Genomic DNA, 24052 nt, shown 5'->3' on the forward strand with positions numbered 1-24052 from the left:
TGCAGAGTTTTGCATCTTCAGCAGTTACACAGGGAGCTGGGGAAGAAAACTACTTGGTTCTTGTAGCTTGTGAACAAGAAACTACATTTAATATTTGACTACAAGATCTTAAAGCTGATGCAAGTTGCTGGTCAAAGTGTGGAGGTATTTGATGTTTTAGTCACTTGTCAGAGCAAGGAAGCCCTTAAGGTAAAAAATGTCATCACTTAATGAAAAGTGTAGCTTGCCCTTCTGGGCTGCATTTTATTTTGGCAGCTTTATGAAGAATGTTGTGCTTAGTCATTTCACTTTTCCAATTACAGCACGAGCTTATGCAATAAAGTAATGTGTTTACTGTTTGAACAATCACCTGCCAGATTTTTGGGAGGAATAAGATTTGATTAAAGCAATGAGCAGTTCAGCATAACCTACTTAAATGTTTTAGGTTTTAAGAGCCCAAATAGACTTGAAAGGTCTTAATGTAGCTTTGTGTAGCAGTCAGGATTTCATAGACAAAACAGGGGCACCACATTCTTGTTAATCTCATTTAAGTAAAATGTGTTTATTATCCCATAAGAGCTTTACATTTTGTTCTTCCAGCAGCAAAATTTAAGTTTAATATTTTTCATCTATAAAAATATTTCTGCAAAATAAGTGGTCACATTTTTGACCCATGAACTTCCCTGGTGAAGTACAGATCACCATATAGTACAAGAGACCTTGTCCAAAAGGTAACTTCCATTTTGGTTTATGCCTTTATTTTTAAGCCAAAAGATAATTACATTTCTAAGTTGCAATTCCATGTTTAAACAACCATGATGAGACAACACCACTACTCTTAGCCTGTGCTCTTGCTTTCAATCAACTGGCAATGAGTTTAAGATAACTTAATTGGCTCAGGGAGTTGGGGGATAAAAAACTGATTTACTAGGAAAAAAGCAAATTATGCAGGAACAGAAGTCATGTAGTGCCTGTAAAGTTCTTCCTGCTTGTACAAACTGCACTTTGCATTGATAACCCAAGAGTTTCAGCTGGGAAAGCTTTCTCAGCTCACTTTCCTTCAAGAGCTTAACATGCCCTTGCCTCACTACTCATCATACATGAAGTCTGGAGAAACAGGATGAATACAAAATATACAACTATAGGCTGTATTTTCCCTCATGACAGAATATTTGTCCTGTAACAAAAAGCCTGGCTTAAACCTTCACTGACATGGAGCACAAAACTCTGCAAATAGGCTGTTATAAGCCTTCAAAATACACAGCCACAAGTTTTTCCCAGGTTTGGTATGAAACACAAATTCCTACTGAAGAAAATACTGCAATTAAAATGGATTCCAGTTTCCTTTCAGACAGGCATCAGGTAACATCCTCAGCTACATGGGCAGGATCTCGAGTGGCCTGATCCTACATTTCTTGGCTGGACAGAAAATAAACTGAACACACATATGTGCCTCCTCACATGCTTTCTACAAAACATTTCCTACTGTGTGGAGCAGCTGGGACTGCCATTTGCTGCAGGTACATTGATGTCTGAAGAACTGGTTGTTATACACTGAATCCATACTCCAAATCCCAGTAGATCACAGTGACACTCATCCATCACTCTGGATATGTCCTTTACACATGCCAAGAGTGAAACCTAACTGATGAGGAAAGTTAGCCAGGCTTTCTCTGCACCATCTGGAGTTTAAGTCTGTGCCTAACCTGCTTGGAAGTCTGGGGAATGCACATTAACACCAAACTATAAGCCCAGACAGACAGAGAATCACAGAATTGTGATTTAAGATCATGGAGTTCAAGACTAACCTAACAATTTGAGATGTATCCATTGGTCCTGTAACTCTTCCACATTATCATTTTTTTTCCTGCAAGGTTGGAAGGGTGACAGCATTATTACAACCCTAAACTCATTCAGATGCAAAAAGACAGATTTAGGTAGCTCTAGACTTGGCAGCTCACATCAGCCAATTTCTAGAGCTGCAGTTTCTCCTCAGAGGGTACCAAACTAAGGAAGGAAAGTTCTGGGCTCTTGCTTGCTTTAACAATGGAGCTGAGACATTTCCAACCTTGGCTTCTTGGTTTGCTCTCAGTTTAATCCAGTATTTTAAAAATCTCTTCAGTGAAAGCTAACAATGGAGCAGTGTTGTTATTTGAAAAAGATATCACTATTACCCAGACACTTATAAAGAACATTATTGAATCCCTACATCAACAGTGGCAAGAAAATGAAGCATTGTAACAGCACTGGCAGAACCACACCAGGTAAGAATTAAAAAGTATGCTGAACAGTCATTAAAGTAAAAATAAGGGACCCATTTTTATTAAATATTTGTCATTGGCAGGCTTCCATTCATTTTCCAAGTTACAGGTAGATGCAATATTAATGAACTGCATGCTGCTACTAGAGATAAACAAAGTGTTGTTTTCATCTGCACAGAACTTCTACCCTGACCATGCTGATTTAAATGCAAGATGGACAGTATATGGCAGAATGCAGATGTTGTAAACACAGAACTTAAATACTTAAACACATTAATATGAGACTCTGTCCTTAGCAGACAATACACTCTTTGTATTAAACCTTGGGGAACTATTACCAACACCTCTCCTCAAACACCTCTCTAGGTCAGACTTTTTTTTTTTCCTACCACAAAGCAATTTTACTGGGAATGCTTGAAGCACAGGACTGCAGCAGCTTCCTTACCCCATTTCCTTAGAGACAAAATCTCCAAATGGTTTGGGCTGCAGCTATTTCTGCACACCACACTTAAAGAATTTGTCTTTTGTAAGCTGTGGTGTGTATTCCATTTTACAACAGTAATTGCTATGTAGGGACTTAAAGCTTTGTCTAGTAGGAATGTTTGACCATGGGCCACTTAACAGCCTGTGGCTTTGTCAGTGGGAAATCCCCTAAAAACTTGAAAGATTGGTGAATGCCATCAAGGACACATCAATCACTAAATCCCCAGTAGGCAGGATGAGGTTATGAACCACAATTAAGTCAACTTGACAAGTTCATTGAAGGATCCTGCAAGTGAAAGATTTGGAAATACCTACAGAGCCTCCTTGCAGAGCCACCCGGACAGTGAGCCTGTTGACCAAAAGCTTCTGAAAGAGTCTCAAGTTAAGGGAACAGTGCAGCTATTATTGAACCAGTAATAAATTTAGGCATTCATTACAACCAGTTATTCAGTAACCAGCCTTAACACAAAACTGGAACTGATCTCTTGGAAACAGTGTTAATTTAGGAGCACAGTTAATAAGGAAGAGAATGCTGCTAAATGCAGCTCAGGGAAATCCTGTGCAGCATTGGGCTGCTGGAACGAGCTGGAAGTTCATAGTGTCATGAACATAAATGTTTAGTAGTTTGCAGTTACTGAATACTGGTTTTTAAGTGTCACTTTCCATGAAGTGACATATGCAGAGGTAGGGAGATGCAAAGAAATCTCTTCAAGGAGCATGGAGTCAAGTTTATACTGAAGATCCCCAAGACATTAGGTTTTACATAGGCAAAGTGATATTAATTAGTTCTAGCCATGAACAGGCTAAGAATATCCAGAGACAGGGTATTAAAGTTCTATCTTAAGTCATCACACCAAAGATGATTACTTGCCCACAAGTAGATCCTACTGTTCCTCACTAGTAAAAAGAATTACTGACAATTTAGTAACAAGACCACTAAATGAATAGGCAGGTATGGAAGGTGCTCACACAAATCACTGGATGGGAACCCAAATCCTTTTATATACAGCTTTACTGAGGACTACTACACAGTTGAAAGGCTGTAGGTATAAAGTAGATACACTTATCTAGCACCCCAGTCCAGCTCATATGCATACAAAGAAGATTAGAGATCCCACTAGCACTCTGGGGTCAAAAGGCTTATTTTCAAATGGCATCCTGAATTGTCATGCAAACTATCCCAGAGTGACCATCTGGAAGAGGACACATCTGGTTCGATGCTGTCCCTCCAGTTGACAAAGTTCTACTGCTGAGCAGCTGCATATTGAGAGCTTTGAATACCTGGCAGAATTGGAAAGATGATTTGAAAGCAAAGCAGCAGGAAAAGCCCCAATTGTAAGGCCAGCAAGACTGTAGGATCATGAAGGGCTCATGTAACTGTAAAGCCACCACCCCTTCCAGTCTCTTGAAGGAATTAAATGTTTTGATTTTTAGGCTGTGACTACCAACACAAATGGCAGCCAGAGCCCCACCAATGTTTTTTGAAATAATCAGGGTAACTCCTGAACTGAGGGGTGTAAGGTAAGCCTTTTCCCTTTCTTAATAGAAGTTAGAAGTAGAACAAGAACAAACCTACATCACAAGCTGATTCCCCCAGATACATTTCAGACAGCAAACAGGATATGTAAACTCAGTGTGTTAAAGCAAGTTGTGCATTTGTTTTGGGTTATGTTTTGAACTCTTGGGAGTTTGCTGGCCAGCCACACTACTCTAAGGAGCAATGGTTCAGACTGTCAAATGACTCCTCTGGGAGTAGCCAGGGCCAGACTGCACAGCTCAGTGTATTTGTTCAGATATTCTCCTTATAAAATGGGAGGAGTGTTTTTACCCTGCTTGCATGCCTTCTCCCTCCCCACAAAAAAAAAACAAAACAAAACAAAACAACAAAAACAACAACAAAAAAAAACCCTCCATACAAAAAAACCCCACAAACAAAACCACCAAACCACAAAAAACCAAAACTGAAGTTTTCATTACCTGGGAATAAAGATCCAGCATCAACACTGTTTTAATAGTTCATCCCTGTTTCTCTATTTGTGCTCCCATATGATTGATAATCAAGTTGTAAATTTAACAGCACTCAGATTAAGTGTATTCTGGAAGACTGCTTGCTGCATGTAAGTGATGGTAGGAAAATAAGTGGCAAGAAATCTGACTGTTCTGTAGTCATTGCTTGTTGGGTTAAGCCACTGGTTTCTGGATGTGGTCCAGGAAGGCTGATCATATATTCAAGGACAGAATGACAAAGATAAGTGTGACATGCAGTTGTGCTTTTATAAAAGAGCACTTTGGGTACAGCCCCCAGTTAGATCATTTATTTATCTGGCACCAAAGGGTGATAATGGCTTGTTTTCAAGTCTCCAAAATAAATGGACTATACTGCATGCAGAAGTAGTCCAGGCCAGCCAGCAGGATAGAAAATATGCAGGGTCAGCATAACACTGGTTTCAATTTCAGTTACAAAAACATTAGTGCTCTCATTTAACACAAGATGAGGAAATGAGGTTTTCTCCCTGCTCTGCTAAAAGTGCCAGTGTTGCCCTCCTCAGAACACTGATCAAACCCACTTCAAATACAGTTTAGCAAAACAACTCAGAGGCAATGTTTTCCTAGTGCTCACAGAGTGCTAAGACATTTAAAAGCATCTTCAATCTGTTCTTTAGTGCTAAGTTTTGTCTACCTCCTATGCTTTTATACCTTTGCAATACAACCAGCAAATACTGACTGACAATTTCAGTCTTACGAGGGAAGAAGTCTCAGTCCACTCCCAGAGCACCTCAGGCTCCCAGATTAATCAGTTTTCTTATAATACTGCAAAAAAACCCACAACCTGCTATTCAAACCCTAAGTATCAAGCAAGCCAGGTGTCCTAAAGCTAGAGAAACAATTTTAATAGCCTATACCCTTCATAAAAGGGAGTCCTGGGAAGCAAGTCTTCCCCAGCTTTAACTGGGTTAAGGGTTTTATTAGTTGTCCATGTTGCAGACACCAACTTCCCATCACCTATGTAATGAGATTCATGTCCAAGCAGACTCCATGCCAGCAAATGCCAAGCCAAGGTCAGAAGCAGCTCCTAAAACAAACCAAACCATTGCCCAACAACAGCTTTGTGTCCTGATGCTTGCCAGAGTCACTTGCCAAGAGCCAAGTTTGATGAGAAAACGTGGCTGCTTCTCCAGAGTTGTTATAATGCACTATGCCAGCTGCTGGCTTAATGACTTTGCAGTACTTGTTAGAAATACCAGCACTAAGGGGTTTTAGCTAAAGCCACTGCATGCCACTTTCCCTAAGATGGCAGTTCAACAGCACACAAACCACTCAGCAGCTTCAGGCACTGCAGTGCTCTGAATCCATTGCTGAGATGTCGAAAGTTCAGCTTTTAACTGGAGGCAAATCCAGTCCCCAGCAACTCTACCAGGTCTAGATTTAATAGCATGAACTCAGCTCATTTTCATGCAGAGTATCTTGTTCCACTTGGAAGAGTGACCAGAGATACAGAAGCATAACAGAATAACTAGTTTATTCAGGATAGCAATAACTAAGTGGCTGGATTCAAGAGGCTCTCAGAGTGCCAGCTGGAAGTCACAATATGCTTTACCCATGGAAGTTTTGGGTGGTTACTCCAAGGAGGGCTGGGACCCAACTGCAAGATGTGTGGGTAACTGATAAGCTGCTGACTGTAAAACAGTCACCTGACCAGCAGCAGCTTACCAAAGGCATGTAAAATCTTTAGTTCACAGCACAGAGCTCTGTAGTTTAACAGTGTCTGTGTCCAGGCTTGGTTTCTGGGCTGTCCAAGGGTCTCCTGTCTGGAAGGTCACTCTCAAACTGAAGCATCAGCTGTCTGTCAAGCTCTAGACCTGGTGTCACTCATCCTGGCAGCAGGCGTTCTGTCTCAGCTGTCTGGGAACTGGATTTGACAGAATCATTTGTATTTTCTGCTTCTCTGTGGTGAAATACACAGCTCTGCTATAAAGTTTATTGGACTCATTAAAGCAGGAGTAACGCTCTGCTTAGGAAAAGTATTGTTCCAAACACCACTGCAAAAACTGTTTCAAACAGTTTAGTGCTGGTATATTAAGCCAGGTGACAGTCACTGCACTCTATTCTTTAAATTCAGAACACATTGAATGTTTTGTGAGGCTGGCAAGGAGCTGTGAGTTGAAGGGCTGGAAGCTCTGACAGAATATTTACCAAATCAGTTTTTCTCCTAGGCAGAAACAGCTCACATGGCTATGCCACAGTCAGCAGTTTTGATGAATCTTATGCCTGTAGCTGGAAGAGGTCACAGCCAGGGAACTCACAAGTATTACAGGTTGTGGGAGTGACCCTTGCAAAAAGTAAAATGCAGCACAAACAGTTCATGTTACCTCTTAACTCTGCAAGCTGCCAAAGCTTCCCTGTCCACCACATGACAGCCTCATCACTTCCACAGCAGCTCTCCTGGCAGCCTAACTGGGAAGCCCCATTTCAACCCAAGTAGCTTTGCCTCTGTTCAGCATGTTTCTATATTAACCATCACAATAAAGCCAGTTTGAAGTGCAAGTGAAGCTTGTTTTTATCAAACATGACACAAATGCACGGGCACTGTTGCTCCACACACACTGCTGAGGCATCTGATGCAAATATTTTAGGGTGGCAGCAGAGGTAAAGGCTGCCAGCTGCAGCTCCTGTGATGGGTGATGTGAATGGATTTCACTTTTTTTTGCATAACATGAGAGTGGAAGTGCCTACATACTGTGAGTAAAACTGGCTACGTGCTGTAGGAATTGAAGCCTGAAAACATGAGGTGTTCAACAAAGAATGACAGCAGCACGTAACAGGCAGAGTTTACAGATTAAGCCAGGCAAGATCAAGTGTTACTGTGTAAAGGAATCCTTTTTTACTTAAAACACTGCCTGCTGGAAGTACAGAAGTGTTACCTGCAACCATACTGAGAGCTGCAGCCATCATTTTAGCCATCAGCTTCCCACCTAGGCATAAAATGTCTCTCAAAGCTTAAGCATCTTTTCTAAGCTACTCATTTTGACTTCAAGGGTTTTAAAAAAAAACAAAAACCAAACATTAGATGAAGTTTCACTGGTGAAATGCTCTGCTGGTACCATCCAAAGTTAGTGTTCCCATGGCTTTTAGAAATGACCCATTTAAACAGAGTTTACCCAGAGATAAATGTGGAGTCCACAAATTCCAGCCCTAGCACACAAGCAGAGCAATATTAAATTACCAAGACCTAACTTCCTGGCTGTCAGTGAATCCAGGACTGGAGCGAGTTTAAAGGTAATTAACCTCTGAGGTCACAGCCTTGTGAGATGGTTCCAAATGCAGCCTGCTTTCTCTAAGCTCCTCAGAGCCTGTGTTTTCACACAGCAGAATGCAGTGGCTTCAGAAAGCTCCTCAGATGGGCTACAATATTCTCTTCAGTTTGAAAACTTTGGGTAACGTGTACTTACAACATTCAATCCTGTGCATTGTGTCAGAGTGACACCAGGCTTCATTGGAAGCCATGTAAATATTCCACTTGTGCTGCCCCACTGAAAAGGCACAGGAACAAGTGGCCACTTTGTGAATTTTGTTGTAATATGACAGAGGGAGCAGCCAGTGTGCCAGCTAAGTCATCCTTCCAACTATCTTCTCACCACAAATGAAGGACACCTCCAGCAGAAATCATCCTCCTTTGTCAGCTGAAGGCAGGACAATACAGGTGTATTTAAAACAGATTTTCTGCTTTGAAGGAAAAGGACTGCTTTTGATTGCAAGGAGTCCCCACAGCATCCAAACAAAATCCCATCAGCAGATACTGCTCATTCCTCTCCCAGGGACAAACTCCCAGGGAGCAGCAGGTTCCTGGGGAAGTCCACACACACTTTATGCAAGAGGGTTATCTATGGAACCACACGTTTTCAGTTTTACTGAAGATGCCTCAGTCATACATAATTGAGTGCAAGAACTGCTATCATTTACTGGCTCAGAGAGGCATGAGCCAACCCCATGTAAATTGGCCTCTGATATTACAAGCAGCTAACTGAAATAGAAGTTGTTCCACTGATCCCATCCATTAGATCATGGAAATTGTTATTTTGTCATGAAAACTCCCTTAAATACCCAATTTAAACTCATTAATATAGGAATGAAGCTCTCAGTTCCAAGACAGCAGCTGCCACTATCTTTGACAGACATGGGAACTCACAGATGTTTTTTAGATGCTTCAGAGACTACTAGATACAACTTTAGGAGCTTACAATAAATGTCAGCTTTTCAAACTTTAAGTTTAAAAAAAAAAAAAAAAAAAAAGTACTTCTTCTTTAGCCAGAGTTCCCTTAATCTCTCATCTTTCCCTTCCTTATTTAGGAAGGAAAAAATTAGGCCTGCTGAATATTTCGTCAGTCCAGTATAATCATTAAACACACCAAGCAAGGTGTGCAAGACCTTATCTTTTGCAATACTGGTGTGGGGGAAGGAGGCATACACAAGCTGTGTCAGTGCAATCACATCAGCAACCATTTCTGCCAGGTATTTAAAAAAAACCAAAAAACAAAAACCCTGACTTCTGCAGGGAAACACAAAGTATTCACCAGCAGCTCTTTGTTTCTTTGAGCTCAGGCACCTGGTCAAGCCATATTTCATTAAATATTTTAGTAGCACTGCCTGATCAAAGCAGTGGAACACGAACACAGATCGTACTGGATCAGTTCTTACAGAGCAGTAAGGATCTGTGCTGTAACACTGCAGTTTCTTCTCATGAATCCTTCCAGTGCTGGAGTTACTGCAGCTGCCTATCCCTGTAGATCCACTTCTTGTAACACCTCTCCTTTCCTGAGGAAGGAATTGCCTCCTCTGTTCAACATTCTGCAATATCATTCCTACCCTCTCCCATTTGTAATTTGTTGCATTAGCCAAGCTCTAGCAACATTGAGTCACTCACTGCACCCAGTGCAGAGTCAGAGCCTTGGCTGGAGCTTTTCCTCCCTTCCTTTTTTCCCCCACTATTCATAGAGAATACAGCAGGCCAACCACTACAGAAGAAAACTTCTCCACACAGAGAACGTTTTCTAAGGTCAAACACAGCTCACACACCTGCTCGAGGTGCTAAATTAGGGCTGGAGTTGCAATCACTGCTAACATGATCTTAAATCTATGAAAGCTGCAGTTTTCCTTAAGAGTAATTTCTTCACCCAATACTCCACCACCATCATATCAGAGTAGGTGTGGTGAGACTTTACTGTTTTATGGTAAAGCATTCAGATCAGGTTACAGATTAAGTGTGGAATTATTTAGATGGCAGAGTAGTGAAGTTTAATAGTCTGAAAAGCTACACTAATTTCCATCTGTGGTCCCTTTCTCAAGTCCTCTTCCATCATACTCAAAGGGGCACTTGGCCAACTCTTTCTCAGCCCATCTTCACCTCATTAGGATTCACTATCCCAGACATCCCAGTCAAGCCTCTCCAACCCCACCTTACCCATCCTACCATTCAGTCCTCATCCCACCCTAATTTCTACAGCCCCACACCTCCCTTAGCCCAGTCCCTCACCAGAGTCCAATTCTTTCCAAATTCCACCTCTGCAGCCCCATGTCTCTCTCCCCTCATCCCTTTCCTGTCTCTCTGCATCCTCACATCTACCACACCCTAAAGCTCCTCATCCCCTTCCCATCTTTACAGCCCCACACATCCCTCACACCAAAGCCCCTCAATTCCTTCCTCACTTCTCCAGCCCCATAGCTACTCCATCCAAAAGCTTCTCAGCCCTTTCCTGGCTTCAGTCCCACCCACACCTCTTCAAACATTACTTACCATCCAAAACCCCTCCATGTCCCTCACCCCAACCCTTACCATCACCACCCCAAACCCTTTCTCACCTTCACCACCCCTCCCTCACCCCAAGCCCTTCCTCTCCTCCTCCTCTCCCTCACCCCAAACCTTCCCTTCACCTTCACCACCCATCCCCTCTCCTCTCCCTCATTCCAAGCCCTTCCTCACTATCACCACCTCCTCCTCTCCTTCACCCCAAACCCTTCACCTCCTCTCCCTTACCCCAAACCCTCCCTTCACCACCACCAACCCTCTCCTGTCCCTCACCCCAAGCCCTTCCTCACCTACTCCTCTCCTTCATCCCAAACTCTTCCTCACTTTCCTCACCTTCCCCACCCATCCCCTCTCCTCTCCCTCACCCCTCCTTCGTCCCAAACCCTTCCTCACCTCCTCTCCCTCGTCCCAAACCCTTCCTCACCTCCTCTCCCTCGTCCCAAACCCTTCCTCACCTCCTCTCCCTCGTCCCAAACCCTTCCTCACCTCCTCTCCCTCGTCCCAAACCCTTCCTCACCTCCTCTCCCTCGTCCCAAACCCTTCCTCACCTCCTCTCCCTCGTCCCAAACCCTTCCTCACCTCCTCTCCCTCGTCCCAAACCCTTCCTCACCTCCTCTCCCTCGTCCCAAACCCTTCCTCACCTCCTCTCCCTCGCCCCAAACCCTTCCTCACCTCCTCTCCCTCGCCCCAAACCCTTCCTCACCTCCTCTCCCTCGTCCCAAACCCTTCCTCACCTCCTCTCCCTCGCCCCAAACCCTTCCTCACCTCCTCTCCCTCGCCCCAAACCCTTCCTCACCTCCTCTCCCTCGCCCCAAACCCTTCCTCACCTCCTCTCCCTCGCCCCAAACCCTTCCTCACCTCCTCTCCCTCGCCCCAAACCCTTCCTCACCTCCTCTCCCTCGCCCCAAACCCTTCCTCACCTCCTCTCCCTCGTCCCAAACCCTTCCTCACCTCCTCCTCTCCCTCGCCCCAAACCCTTCCTCACCTCCTCCTCTCCCTCGCCCCAAACCCTTCCTCACCTCCTCCTCTCCCTCGCCCCAAACCCTTCCTCACCTCCTCCTCTCCCTCGCCCCAAACCCTTCCTCACCTCCTCCTCTCCCTCGCCCCAAACCCTTCCTCACCTCCTCCTCTCCCTCGCCCCAAACCCTTCCTCACCTCCTCCTCTCCCTCGCCCCAAACCCCTCACCCCCTCCTCTCCCTCGCCCCAAACCCTTCCTCACCCCTCTTCTTCATCCCAAATCCCTCCTCACCTCCTTCTCTCCCTCACCCCAAGCCCTTCCTCACCTCCTCCTCTCCCTCGCCCCAAACCCCTCACCCCCTCCTCTCCCTCGCCCCAAACCCTTCCTCACCCCTCTTCTTCATCCCAAATCCCTCCTCACCTCCTTCTCTCCCTCACCCCAAGCCCTTCCTCACCTTCCCCACCCATCCTCTCTCCTCTCCCTCACCCCAAACCCTTCCTCACCTCCTCCTCTCCCTCACCCCAAGCCCTTCTTCACCCTCTCCTCTCCCTCACCCCAAACCCTTCCTCACCCCCTCCTCTCCCTCACCCCAAACCCTTCCTCACCCTCTCCTCTCCCTCACCCTCTCCTCTCCCTCACCCCAAACCCTTCCTCACCCTCTCCTCTCCTTCGTCCCAAACCCTTCCTCACCCTCTCCTCTCCCTCACCCCAAACCCTTCCTCACCCTCTCCTCTCCCTCACCCCAAATCCTTCCTCGCCCTCTCCTCTTCCTCACCCCAAATCCTTCCTCGCCCTCTCCTCTTCCTCACCCTCTCCTCTCCCTCACCCCAAACCCTTCCTCACCTTCTCCTCTCCCTCACCCCAAGCCCTTCCTCACCCTCTCCTCTCCCTCACGCCAAACCCTTCCTCACCTCCTCCTCTCCCTCATGCCAAACCCTTCCTCACCTCCTCCTCTCCCTCATGCCAAACCCTTCCTCACCTCCTCCTCTCCCTCACCCCAAACCCTTCCTCACCTCCTCCTCTCCCTCACCCCAAGCCCTTCCTCACCTCCTCCTCTCCCTCACCCCAAGCCCTTCCTCACCCCTCTCCTTCATCCCAAATCCCTCCTCACCTCCTCCTCTCCCTCACCCCAAGCCCTTCCTCACCTTCCCCACCCATCCTCTCTCCTCTCCCTCAGCCCAAACCCTTCCTCGCCTCCTCCTCTCCCTCACCCCAAACCCTTCCTCGCCTCCTCCTCTCCCTCAGCCCAAACCCTTCCTCGCCTCCTCCTCTCCCTCAGCCCAAACCCTTCCTCGCCTCCTCCTCTCCCTCAGCCCAAACCCTTCCTCGCCTCCTCCTCTCCCTCACCCCAAACCGTTCCTCACCTCCTCCTCTCCCTCACCCCAAACCCTTCCTCACCTCCTCCTCTACCTCACCCCAAACCCTTCCTCACCCGCTCCTTCCCCTCACTACGGACACCCCTCACACCCCCTCCCCCAGACCCTAAAATCTCCAGACCCCCTCTCCCACCCACCCACCCCCTTCCTTACCTGCCCCCGGGTCTCCCCCTACACCCGGGACCTGCTCCGTGCGGCGAGGGGGGAGGAAGAGGAGGATGATGAAGATGATGATGATGATGAGGAGCAGGAGGAGAGCGACGGCCGCGGCGGGGAGGGTTGGGAGGGAAGGGGAAAGGGGAGGGAAGGGGGGGAAAAAAAAAAAGGAGAGGAGGGAAGGGCGAGGTCACTCACGGCGGGACGAGCGCGGCGGGCGAGACGGGGGCACCAACGGGCGCTTTATACCGGGATCCTCGGAAACCCTCTCGCGCTTCCGCTTCCGCCCCCTCCCCGCCCCCTCCCCGCGCCGGGGGAGCTCATGAATATGCAATGAGGGGGGCGTGGCCCAGGAGGGGAAGGTTGAGGGGGGGCGTTGCTAAGGTGACGGGAGGGGGGGCTACGGGGGTGCCCGAGCATCCCCCCAAGGGGCTTGGGGGTTGTTGGCGGGCTACGGGGGTGCCCGCGCAGCCCCCCAGGGGAGGCTCTGAGGGGAGCGGGGCGGATGGAGGGGGTGGGTGAGGGGTAAGCGGTGTTGTGGCGAGGTTATGGGTGTCCAGGGAGCTTGCTAGGGGGAAAGGAGCCCCGCGGAGTCGAAGAGTGCGGTTGGAATTTGTCACCTGATCTGCCCCGAACGAAACGGAGCGCTTTTTCCTTCAGAAATTCCGTGGCGCGGCTCTGAAGGGAACCGCTTGGTAAAGCGCTGGGAGCGGGCGACCTTCCCCACCTGACGCTGGCCAAGCCCTTGGCCCCCGAATCGTTGGAATACTCCTTCGTCTTGAGGGGAAAAAAAAAAGAACGCCTTTCCCTCAGGTTTGGCCACACGTGAGGTTCCCTCCCGCTTCACCACCGCCTGATCTGCACGACGAAGGCCGCCAGCCTCCTCCTCTCCACCGGTCCCATCCCAGCGCTTTCATGAGGTGAGCTACACCACTGGCATTCCTCATCCCTACGATATACAAATACACAACCTGCAATGACCCCCCGGGTGTTAAAACACTTGGGTCGTGATTGCAGGCATAGTCCTGACACACTGGAAGCAGCCCCTGCAAACTTGGCCGTGAAAGACTACATTTTAAAATTTTCTTTTAGGTGCAGGCATATAGTGGGTTTATTCCCAATTACTTACATTTCCTAGCTTTAATTGTGCTGACTGCATTGGGCAGGGTAGTGTTATATTAAATTTTCATTACACATCTAAACTGGGGGTGCATGAAGTAGTGTGTGAGTGGCACGCAGAGAGGCAATTGTGTTGCATAAGTGTAATTGTTTGTTGAAATGCTGTTAAGTATATATTCCAAAACAATTTTTTTTTTTTAAATTGTGAACTTCTTTCTCTGCAGCTCAAGAATACATAAACCACGAAGCACGCCAGACTTAAGAAAAAAGGAAAACCACAGAAGGCAAAATGGAAGAACTGGACGCATCTACGTGCTATTAAAAAGCAATATGACTTGAGTCTAGCAAAAAGACTTCAAGCCCTAAAGAAAAAGAAAAAAGCTACATTAATATTTTACTCTAGAATGCTATAATCATTATATATTTGGTTTTAGACTAATTCAGACTAAGGACTGAAAAGCATGCATGACCACAGTCATGCACGAGTCACTACATTAACCATCCTCTGTGAGGATTCCAAAAGTCTGTTAAAAAAACGATGCTATTTTTTTTGGCACATTACTGGTGTTTATAAATATTGTAACGACCTTTCTAGCTTTGTGAAGGCATGTGGCAAAATTTTTATAAATAAAGAGTTATAAAATAAGTCTCTTAATTAGCCAAGTGGTAAAGATAAAGCTGCCATATGATGACAGCCCAGTGTAACACTTACCCTGACAGTCAAATGACATCCATTATATTACAGCTGAATATCTGTACTATAGCTTAATAAAACATTAATGTTTGCCCCATAAAAGAAACAAAATAAACCAATGTTTATGGTAGCAGAAATATCTAATGACTAATCATGGTAAAAGAAAAAGACTGTAGTGGAAATTATTAGAGGCCAACACAACTGAGATCAGTGAGTAGGGATCTTGAGATGTGAGTGTAGTTACTACTAATAAATTATGGTGCTTATTACCAATTAATCTGTGACAGCCTGGGGTACCTTTAAAATACCTAAAAAAAAATGCATGGTCCTTACCTTGCCCTGACATTTCAGAGCCGCGCTGGCCATGTCCAGACATGTCCAAACATGTCCAGATATTTCTCCATTGTGTTTCCTCGTGTAATTTTTCCTTCAAAGTTGTCAACTGTCAGCCCTAAGCTAACCCTACAGTCAGAAAGGGTAATTTTCCACATAACACTTTGGCATAAAAAAATCCCATTTTTTTTTATAATGAGAGTGAGGGGGTGGACAAATAATCCAGGGAAGCTGACCCACCTTTTCCCCCTGAGGTTCTTACTCAGCTCTAAATATTTAACCCATAATAAATAAATAAACAAACACATCCTCAAGGCTTGGCAGGGGAGAAGTGAGCGTCAGCCGCGTTTCTCAGGCTGATGTTTGTGGGACTGGGAGAAAAGCCCCAAAACTGTGTTTGAATGTGAGGTTGGAGCCCCTTTTTCTTTCCTGGCATTCGTGAGGGTCTGCAAATTGACATTTGTGAGCCCTGTTCCTCAGTGTGACCCGAGGTGATGTGTAGCAGCTCCAGTTGCCAGCAGTTGAGGCACTTCCAGAAGAGCTTTCCCTAAAGAAAACCTCTGGAAGTCACCTTAAAAATCTCTTTTAAAATTCATGTTTGCATTTTGTGAGTCAGGTAGTGAGAGAAGCCCCCAAGGTACCAATCCCTCACTTGTCCTCGCTTCCACTGCGAGGCATGGACTTTAAAAAAAAAATATTAATTTAAAAATTTAAAAAAATAAAAGCATAATAACAGAATTTTACACGACCTCTGAACACTGAGGTCTTGGCGTCGAAATTGGAGCAAGGGGTCTTCTGCGTTTCAGGAGATGCATTAATTAACCGGGCTCATCAACAAGCTGAGCTCTCTCCACTCCGTTTCACAGGTACTTGGCTTACAAAATTGTTATGAAAAATTTACCATCCAGCCAAGCCAAACAAACAACACCCCCAATATTATCTTACATGGGTGTCAAAAGAAATAACTTGCCGCGGGGGGAGGGAAAGCGGGTGAAGGAATTTTACGAGGCTGCGTCTGATCCTCCCTCTCCCCTCCCTCAGACAGTTAGAGAAATGTTTGTGTGATGAAAGGGGTAAGGGAGCAGAGGACAGCTGGTTAGGAATTAATGAAATGTTTGAGCATTATCATGCGATAATGGATTTTGCTGACTTTTTGCCAGTGTTCAGATCTAGTGTGAATTGCTCCACGTGAAACACGGGGATTCCTAGATTATCCCAACCTCACAAGGCTGCTGCTGCTGCTGCTGCTCCAAAATCCTGTGACTGGGAAGACTGAAGCTGTGACTTTTAAAAGAAGGTAATTCTTCATCGAGATGGACAAAAGCCCACGGGGTTGTTTTGACTTGTTTTGAGACTTAATGATGTTTGACACAGATAACTCTTGGAGGTGTCTCCTCACGGGGAGTGGCCATGGGTTTGGGGAGCCTGAGGCTAAACTTGGAGCAAATCTCAGCACCCAGAAGCCCAGGTGAGGTCTGCCAGCCTGGACACTTGTAAACAGGACATGAAAAATGAGTCTCAACTTTTACACATTTGGCCTGTAACTTATCCCCGGGGCATCTCTCACAAAGAGTGAAATATCTGATGGGAAAGCAGTGCTCTGGGCCTGAAACTGCTGTTTATCCTTCTTCCCACCCTCCCCACATGTATGCTGTCATCAAGATGGAACTTTAATGGCTGTGTGTAAAATGGCCCTTGTCCCTTGATGCCTTTTTTTTAAATTTTTTTTTTTTTTAATTTTTAAATTTTTTTTTTCTATTATTATTTTTTCCTCTTAATTTTTATTTCTTTTTTTCCCTAAAAGCAGGGGAATGGTTCCTTCCTGTTAGACGAGGGCTGTGGACTTGCAGCAAACCAACCAAAGACATTTTGCCTGGAAGCAGACAAGTCATGGACAGCAGGATACTGGCACCCAGGCAGGCAGATTTTATCACTTTAGTTTCCTCACGGTAGCCAAAATTGAATTCTGAGAGCCAAATGGCTTCAGGTAGGACAGGCAGGTAAAGTGACCCAGCCCTTTGCCCTGTCTTGTGCCCAAGGTTTACCCACATGGAACAATGTCACCCTGGAACAATGTCAACAGTCCTAAACAAACAGGGTGTAGGGTCTCTTTACCTTTCTCCTCAGTTACAACCTGGAGTACAAGCAGTAGCTGTAATTTCCCACCCCAACTCCATATGGAAAGTAAACAGCTCCTGGTGGAACAATTCATGGAGCTGGATGCAGTGATGTTGGCAAGATGCTGATGGAGGACACGAGATGTGTTTGCTGCTGCTGCCACTTGTGAGGTCTCATCATGCCTGGAAGAGTTAGACTTCCCTATCATTATTTTTCTGGTTTGCACAGCTAAAAAGGGGTATACAAAAAAAAATATCTTGCCTCTTGGATTTATGTGGTCTGTAATTATCTTCACAATAAAACTGTGAGACATTAAGCTCCAGTTTATAGCTGACAAGAGATGTCTTGGACAGGCCATCAAGAAGAGTGGTTTTCAGTGTTCACTTTAGCACCAAAAGCAGTTCAAATGTTGCTGGATAGCACTTGAGAACTGTGGGGCTTGTTCAGTCCCTTCTTCCCTTGCAATGGAGAGATGAGAACCTCTCTTTTTAAAAAAATATTTACTATTTTTATGCTATTTACTCTTTCTGTTCCTCTCTGCCTGGGCCATGAGCTTAGTCAGTTTTCCTTCCAAGCTGCCTCATATTAAACCATAACCATGATGTTTATGAGGTTTCTGCCTCTGCACCAGGATATTTGGTCTCTCTGTTTTTACTGAAAGCCAAACTGAAGTTCAGATACAATTTGCTTTGGGTTTGCAAAGAACCAGAACCCTGAAGTCTGAAGTCCAGGAGGCCGTTTCAGTTCGAGATGATTTCCAAAGTGACTTCATTCACATTGGCCTTACCCAGGTGGAAGCTGGCTGGTATTATGGCCAGTTTACACAGATGAACAGAGAAAAAAAAAAGACCAGTTAGTTTCCTGGCTGCTGAGTGTTCATCCCTGCTTGCATTGCAGCCTTTTAGCTGCAGCTGGATTCAAACTGTGCAGGTGTTATTGGGCACCTCTCTTCGGATCACCCAGGTGGGACCTGAAGCCTCTGTAGCCTTCCTGGAGGACACTCTTTGCTCTGCCAAAGCCTGTTACAACCACGTGTTGTGATTTATCTCACCTTGCTTCATCAGTCACACACCTAATTGGTGTTTACAATATCCTGGGTCCCAGCACAGGCAGGATTTCAAATTGTTTAGCACCGGGTCATGCAAACTGCATCTGCAAAACCCGGCAGCGTAGTCTGTATTTTTTGGAAAATCCCAGGAAACAACACCTAAGCTAGTGACATCTGCAGCTGTGACTCCACGAGCAGGCACAAAAATAAACATTGTTGTGCTGGCTGTATTCAGGGTTTTTTTTACATTCCCCTGAAAACATGAGTAACGCTCACCTGGGTGATGGCAAAGCGGGCTGGATTGGCGCTGGTTGGCAACGGGATGGAAAATTAGTATGTAAAGAACCCAGTGATTAAGATAATAAAAACAATGTTGAGTCTTAGGTGAAGCCAAGTTTTATAGCCCTCGAGCTTTTAATTGTGAAATTGTTGGCTCTCGTTTTGTTTCTGAAATAGAAATCTATTTAAATGACTTAAGCAACCCAAGTTTCAAGAATAACTCCGAGCAGACTCTCGTTGTAGTTGTGACTGAGAAACTGAGCTGAAGTGGGTAAATACTTTTTCATTCTAATTGCTTGAATTTCCAACCCCATGACCAAGCAACTTCAGGCCCCAAAGTGTTTCATATGAAAGTAATTTTAAACTTTGAGGGGAGAAAAAAAAAAAAAAGCATTTCCAAAGTCCAAAGCTGGTTGGAGTGGAAATGAAAATCCCCAGTAAAATAACGAGAACTTTTTTCTTAGGGTTCTTATAATTGCTTCCTTTTCTAAGAGTTGAATGAAAACTGATGAATTCACAGATTTTGGAGTTAACAATTTTTCCCTTTTCCTAGAACTGAATATCACCCCAGTCATCAGGTTTCATGCAGTGTTTGACTTGAGGAACCCCCTCTACCTGAAGCTATGTGAACACTCACATTGCTTTTGTTGGGGTTCAGTTTCACTTTTCAGGGAAAACTATTTAAAAGCTAGTTTCTCCCTAAAAAAAAATCTTTTCCTTTCTTTTTCATCTGCTGGCTGGATATGCTCTGGAAGAGTCAGTTCCTTCTAGCTGATTTGGTGGGAAACTACATAAAACCCAAAAAGAAGTAGTTTTCTGCTGGATAAACCACACACGTTGCCCACTTGGTGGCCCTCAGCCTGTGGAGGTTGGCAGATGGTGGTCAGGCCCTTCCACATAATATTGTCCCTCCTAGGGTAAATCACCCTCCAGTTCCCAATTCTGACCCCTATAAAAACTGCTGCACTTCCCAGTTCCTTCTCAAGCAATTTCAGCATCTTTCCTCAAACATTTCCCCGGGCTGGAGGGGGACCTGGAGGTGACACTGCTTTTTTGCAGAGCTGTGTGTGTGAGCACTGTGCCAGCAGCAAAGGAACGAGGAATGTCAGGGGGATGAGCTTTCCTGCTGCTCTTCTGACTTGGGAAATCCTCTCAGTTCTGCAGCTTCTTTCCTAACTCAGATTGGGAGCCTGGTGACTGAGCCCCTGTCTTAAGCACCTCAGAGACCCAGGGCTGCTTCAGTAGGACTAAAAATTTTGTATTCCTGGTTCTTTCCCCCCCTATTATCAGTGAATATAATGCAGCAGGGGATGTTTTCTGCATATGTCATGATAAGAATAAAGATTCTTTCTGCTTGATTGGGTCTCAGCCCATCTTTCTGGACTGCCATGCACTTAATGCTGGGTGCAGAGGGATGCTCTCCATGAGGATGTCTTAGTGCTCACTTGGGCCAGAGAGCAGAAAGATGAAAGGAGCTCAGAAGGGGGCTGCTTGAATGGAGATTGTTTACAGCCAGGAGAGCAGATGAGGTTATGGCTTAAGATGAAGTAGTTAATAAAACTGAGAGGAGAGAAAGTTCCTAGCAATGAGGTTATTGAGGAGATTTAACAAGCTCCCCAGGGAAGCTCTGCTGCTGCGGATAGTTTTGCAGAGAGACCAGGAGAAATGTTTTTGAGGAGTCTGGATTTTTCCTGTCAAGTAATCAGTTGAATTTCTGCTGTAAAAAGGCCCTCCCCAGATCCAATTAAACAAGAAGTGGCCTGAATGGATTGGTCTAAAATTGAACAAAATATTTTTTTTCCAGTTGGCAAAAGTTTCATGTATTTTCCTCGCTTTTTTTCCTCCTGTTAGTGGTTTTGGTCAGACCAGAAGCATATGCTGCAGAATCTGCCAGAAAAAATGTTTTCACAATTGGTATTTTCTTCAGTGCCTTTCAAAAATTGCCAGTCAGAGCCCTTGGAGACAGAAATCCTCTCTTCAACAACACAACAGGTACAGGGAAAAGAGCAGCCACCTCCCATTTTTTCTTATCATCTGTCAGACCTGAACTGGAAACCTGTCTGAGACACCCAACAAGCCCTTGGTGTTGCCTTCAGGGTTTGGTTTTTGACCTCTAATGAGCAACATTCTTCTCCATGACCTCTTTATATATGGCCTGGTGAAGAAGAGGTTGCAGCCTGGCTGGAGAAGTTGAGAGGTATATTTGAGGACTAGAGGGCATTGAACTGAGCTGAAATTTATTTTGTTTTCTCTTAACAGTCCTGGAAATCACCTGTCAGGTGGTCTGGCCCTTTCATATGGATCTTCAGTCACCCTGCTGTAGAAGCTCTTCCTCTTCTGAGAGGGGTGGGTATGTTCTATAGGGGATGTCAGCTTCATGCCATCCCTTCTGGCTTGGTTTGAACACTTCCCAGAAATGAGAGATGCTGCTGTGCTGTTCCCCTTTTGCTCCCTTCCCCCTGCCCTGCTCTGGTTACTGCTGAGTATTCCTTCAAACCATTTCTACACACAGCTCTGTGCATTGCTGTTAACTGCAAACTTCAGCCTGTTTTTTTCCTGGGGTTTCAGCAGACACAAACTCTTTCTACCATATGGATTTACATCAGATACTACAAAATCCACATTCCAAGCGAGCCACTTGTGAATTTTCTCCTCTGAGCACTTCTTTTAACAAACTCACAGCGTTTCATCCCCTCTGTGATTTTCATCCCCTCTGTGATTTTAATCTCCCCCTGGAATGCAGCTGAAGCCAAGATATTGAGAAGCTGTCAGGAAAGGAGACATCCTGTAGGATCAGCATCATGTCCTTAGAAAACAGGTGTTAAATTCAAAGGCAGGGACAAGCCCTTAAACTGGAGTCCCCACTATTTCCAGGGCTTAGAGGCAGAGGCTGCATGGTGGCTCTCAGCCTGTGGAGGTTGGCAGATGGTGGTCAGGCCCTTCCACATAATATTGTCCCTCCTAGGGTAAATCACCCTCCAGTTCCTAATTCTGACCCCTATAAAAACTGCTGCACTTCCCAGTTCCTTCTCAAGCAATTTCAGCATCTTTCCTCAAACATTTCCCCGGGCTGGAGGGGGACCTGGAGGTGGCTCTGCTTCAGTCACCCTGCTGTAGAAGCTCTTCCTCTTCTGAGAGGGCTGGGTGTGTTCTATAGGGGATGTCAGCTTTAAAATTCAAAGGCAGGGACAAGCCCTTAAACTGGAGTCCCCACTATTTCCAGGGCTTAGAGGCAGAGGCTGCCTTTGCACACCTGATGCTGTGTTTTGCCCCAGCCCTCTGAGCTCCTTCTGAATTCTGTGCTGGAAGCCAAACCCTCTGGGAAACTTACAGCTCTTCAGACCTTTGCTTGCCACCTGTATGTGACAAAGAAATACACAGCTGGTTGCAGGAGACCTCTGGAAACTATGCTGCTAATGACAGGAAGAAAGTGAGGTTGTTCAGCTGATCCATGGCCATCCCCAACTTGCCCCACAAGACATTATTTGAACTGCAAAAAGCTTCAAAAAGATTTCAGTGTAGCTTTCCCCCCCCCTGTCTCTCTGGCACTTGGCATGATTTACCTTCTCATAGATGAGAAATAGTGAGCAGCTGCAGAAATTCCCATTATTTTCAGAGTACAAGCTAAGTTTTTGTGTGTTGCATTCACTGACTTTACTTTCTCTCTAATGACCTATGAGTATCTCTTGTCTGATGGAATTGAGTGTTGTTTGCTTGTTCACAGCTTCCTTTCCTTCCGTTATCCTGCAAAGAAAGTTTGCTTAAGTGGCTTTTGTGAACTCTTTCAAGATCCCCAGAAGGATGATACAGGAAACAGAGTTTCCTTTCTATACAAACTTCTAGGGTGTTCCCATAATAGCCTGAAATTTATCTGCACTCAACAGCCTGCAATTGGACCAAAAATTAATGAACTGTCAAGGCATCAGGCAAAGCATAATTAGCATATCAGAGAGAGGAGAGCTTGAAATATAAAAGAATCCTCCACTTATGCAGCACCTTTCATCCCGTGTTGCCACACTCTTTCCTCTCTATCCCTGTGTTTCCAGTTACTTTACAAGTTGGCCACACTTCCCCATTCAGCCTGAAATTTTCCATAATTGCTCCCTGCCTCAAGTTGAACACAACTTTCAGAAAGGAACACAGGGAAAAACCAAAACCAGAACTCTTCTAAAAAAGGTGTTTTGCTGAGATTAGAACTAAAGGATTAGTTTTATGAATGTTGAAGCTTTCTCCCTCTTTATTTTCAAGAGCAGTTTTGCACCACCTCTTTATTTTCAAGAGCAGTTTTGCACCACAGGAGGCTGGAATGGGAACGAGCCACTTGGCACAGAGCTGGGGATCCGAGCCTGTTGCCGCCTCTGTGAAAATGCATCTGGATTTGTCCAAATAATAAACCCCAGACAAACCTCCAAGTGAAGGAATTAGAAGCAGGCTTGCACCTTGTTTTTTATGCCTTCTGACTGCAGTGCCTGCAGTCTCTGTAGCCCCTGTAAGGGGAACATCTGGAGAGGGCGCCGACAAAATGGATTCTCGTCTTTCACCATTTCACCCTGGGTGACCTGGCACAGTGGGTGAGATCTGGGAGGATTGTAGTACTGGGAGGGAAGGCAGGGCCCGTGTTGAAAGCTGACAAGGTAGAAATGTGAGTCATTAAAAGGCAAAGACCAAGCTGTAAAGAAACAATTACTTAACTTCTTTTTTTTTTTAAAAAAAAAAAAAAAATCAGATCTGGAAGGCACGTTCGCCTGGTGGTTGACACTCCCTACACAAGCTCCCGTGTTATTCCAAAAGTCTCCCATGAGATAAATAAACCTTGCCAGGAATAATTGCAGCTCAGGAATGGTATAATTGCTCAACTAAATACAGGCTGAGAACAGATAGGGAACCTGTGCTTTTCTTTTCCTGCCCACTTCCTTCATTTCAGGGCTGTGCAGCGCCCGGCAGCGCTGTGGCTTCTGTTGGCCGGAGCAGTCAGGACACCAGAAAAAAAAAAAAGAAAAAGCAGCTTCTTAGCAACAGCTTCACAGCATCTGTTGTTTTTAACTCCATTCATAAAAGCAGTTAGCTGGGCTGGAGTGAGGCAGGACGGGATGCTCACCACTTGAGTCTATGAGGGAGCAGAAAGCTCTTGAATTGCTGGGAGCAGAAAAGCTCTTGAATCGCTTGAAGCCGAGCAGCCAGCAGATTTTCCTCCCCTCCCAGCACTAATCCAGCAATAAAGAAAATGGCTTGGAGCCACTTCAGACTCCAGTGCTCCCATTAGGATTCTCCAATTACAGAGATCAAAGGAGTACAAAGGGCAGCGAAGCAAGGGGAAGGAAGAGATTCAAGCAACAGCTTCACCTCCACTCTTGGAGGGGTTTGGTCTGTGTCCATGGAATGGTTTGGGTTGGAAGGGACCTTAAAGATCATCTAATTCCAACCCCTCTGCATGGGCAGGGAC

General features: G+C 45.4%; 1 protein-coding gene and 2 long non-coding RNA genes across 5 annotated transcripts in view; 2 read left to right on the forward strand and 1 right to left on the reverse strand.

Moving 5' to 3' along the window:
- Positions 1 to 13293, reverse strand: part of SLC45A4 (solute carrier family 45 member 4) — a 68228-nt gene extending 54935 nt beyond the window's left edge. The window contains exons 1-2 of one of the 3 annotated variants that reach the window (XM_071738499.1): positions 13217 to 13293; positions 13016 to 13046 (exon numbers count right to left, since the gene is read on the reverse strand). The gene's annotated coding sequence lies outside the window, so the exon portion shown is untranslated. The other 2 variants (XM_071738500.1, XM_071738498.1) reach the window with 2 other exon arrangements.
- A 104-nt stretch (positions 13294 to 13397) lies between these two features.
- On the forward strand, positions 13398 to 14783 carry LOC139793587 (uncharacterized). Its single transcript, XR_011724661.1, has 2 exons — positions 13398 to 13938; positions 14362 to 14783. It is a non-coding gene; the product is annotated as an uncharacterized lncRNA (long non-coding RNA).
- A 2338-nt stretch (positions 14784 to 17121) lies between these two features.
- Positions 17122 to 17604, forward strand: LOC139793584 (uncharacterized). Its single transcript, XR_011724660.1, has 2 exons — positions 17122 to 17164; positions 17292 to 17604. It is a non-coding gene; the product is annotated as an uncharacterized lncRNA (long non-coding RNA).
- Positions 17605 to 24052: the final 6448 nt, after the last annotated feature.

This window comes from Heliangelus exortis, chromosome 2 (assembly GCF_036169615.1).
Source record: "Heliangelus exortis chromosome 2, bHelExo1.hap1, whole genome shotgun sequence".
NCBI lineage: Eukaryota > Metazoa > Chordata > Aves > Apodiformes > Trochilidae > Heliangelus > Heliangelus exortis.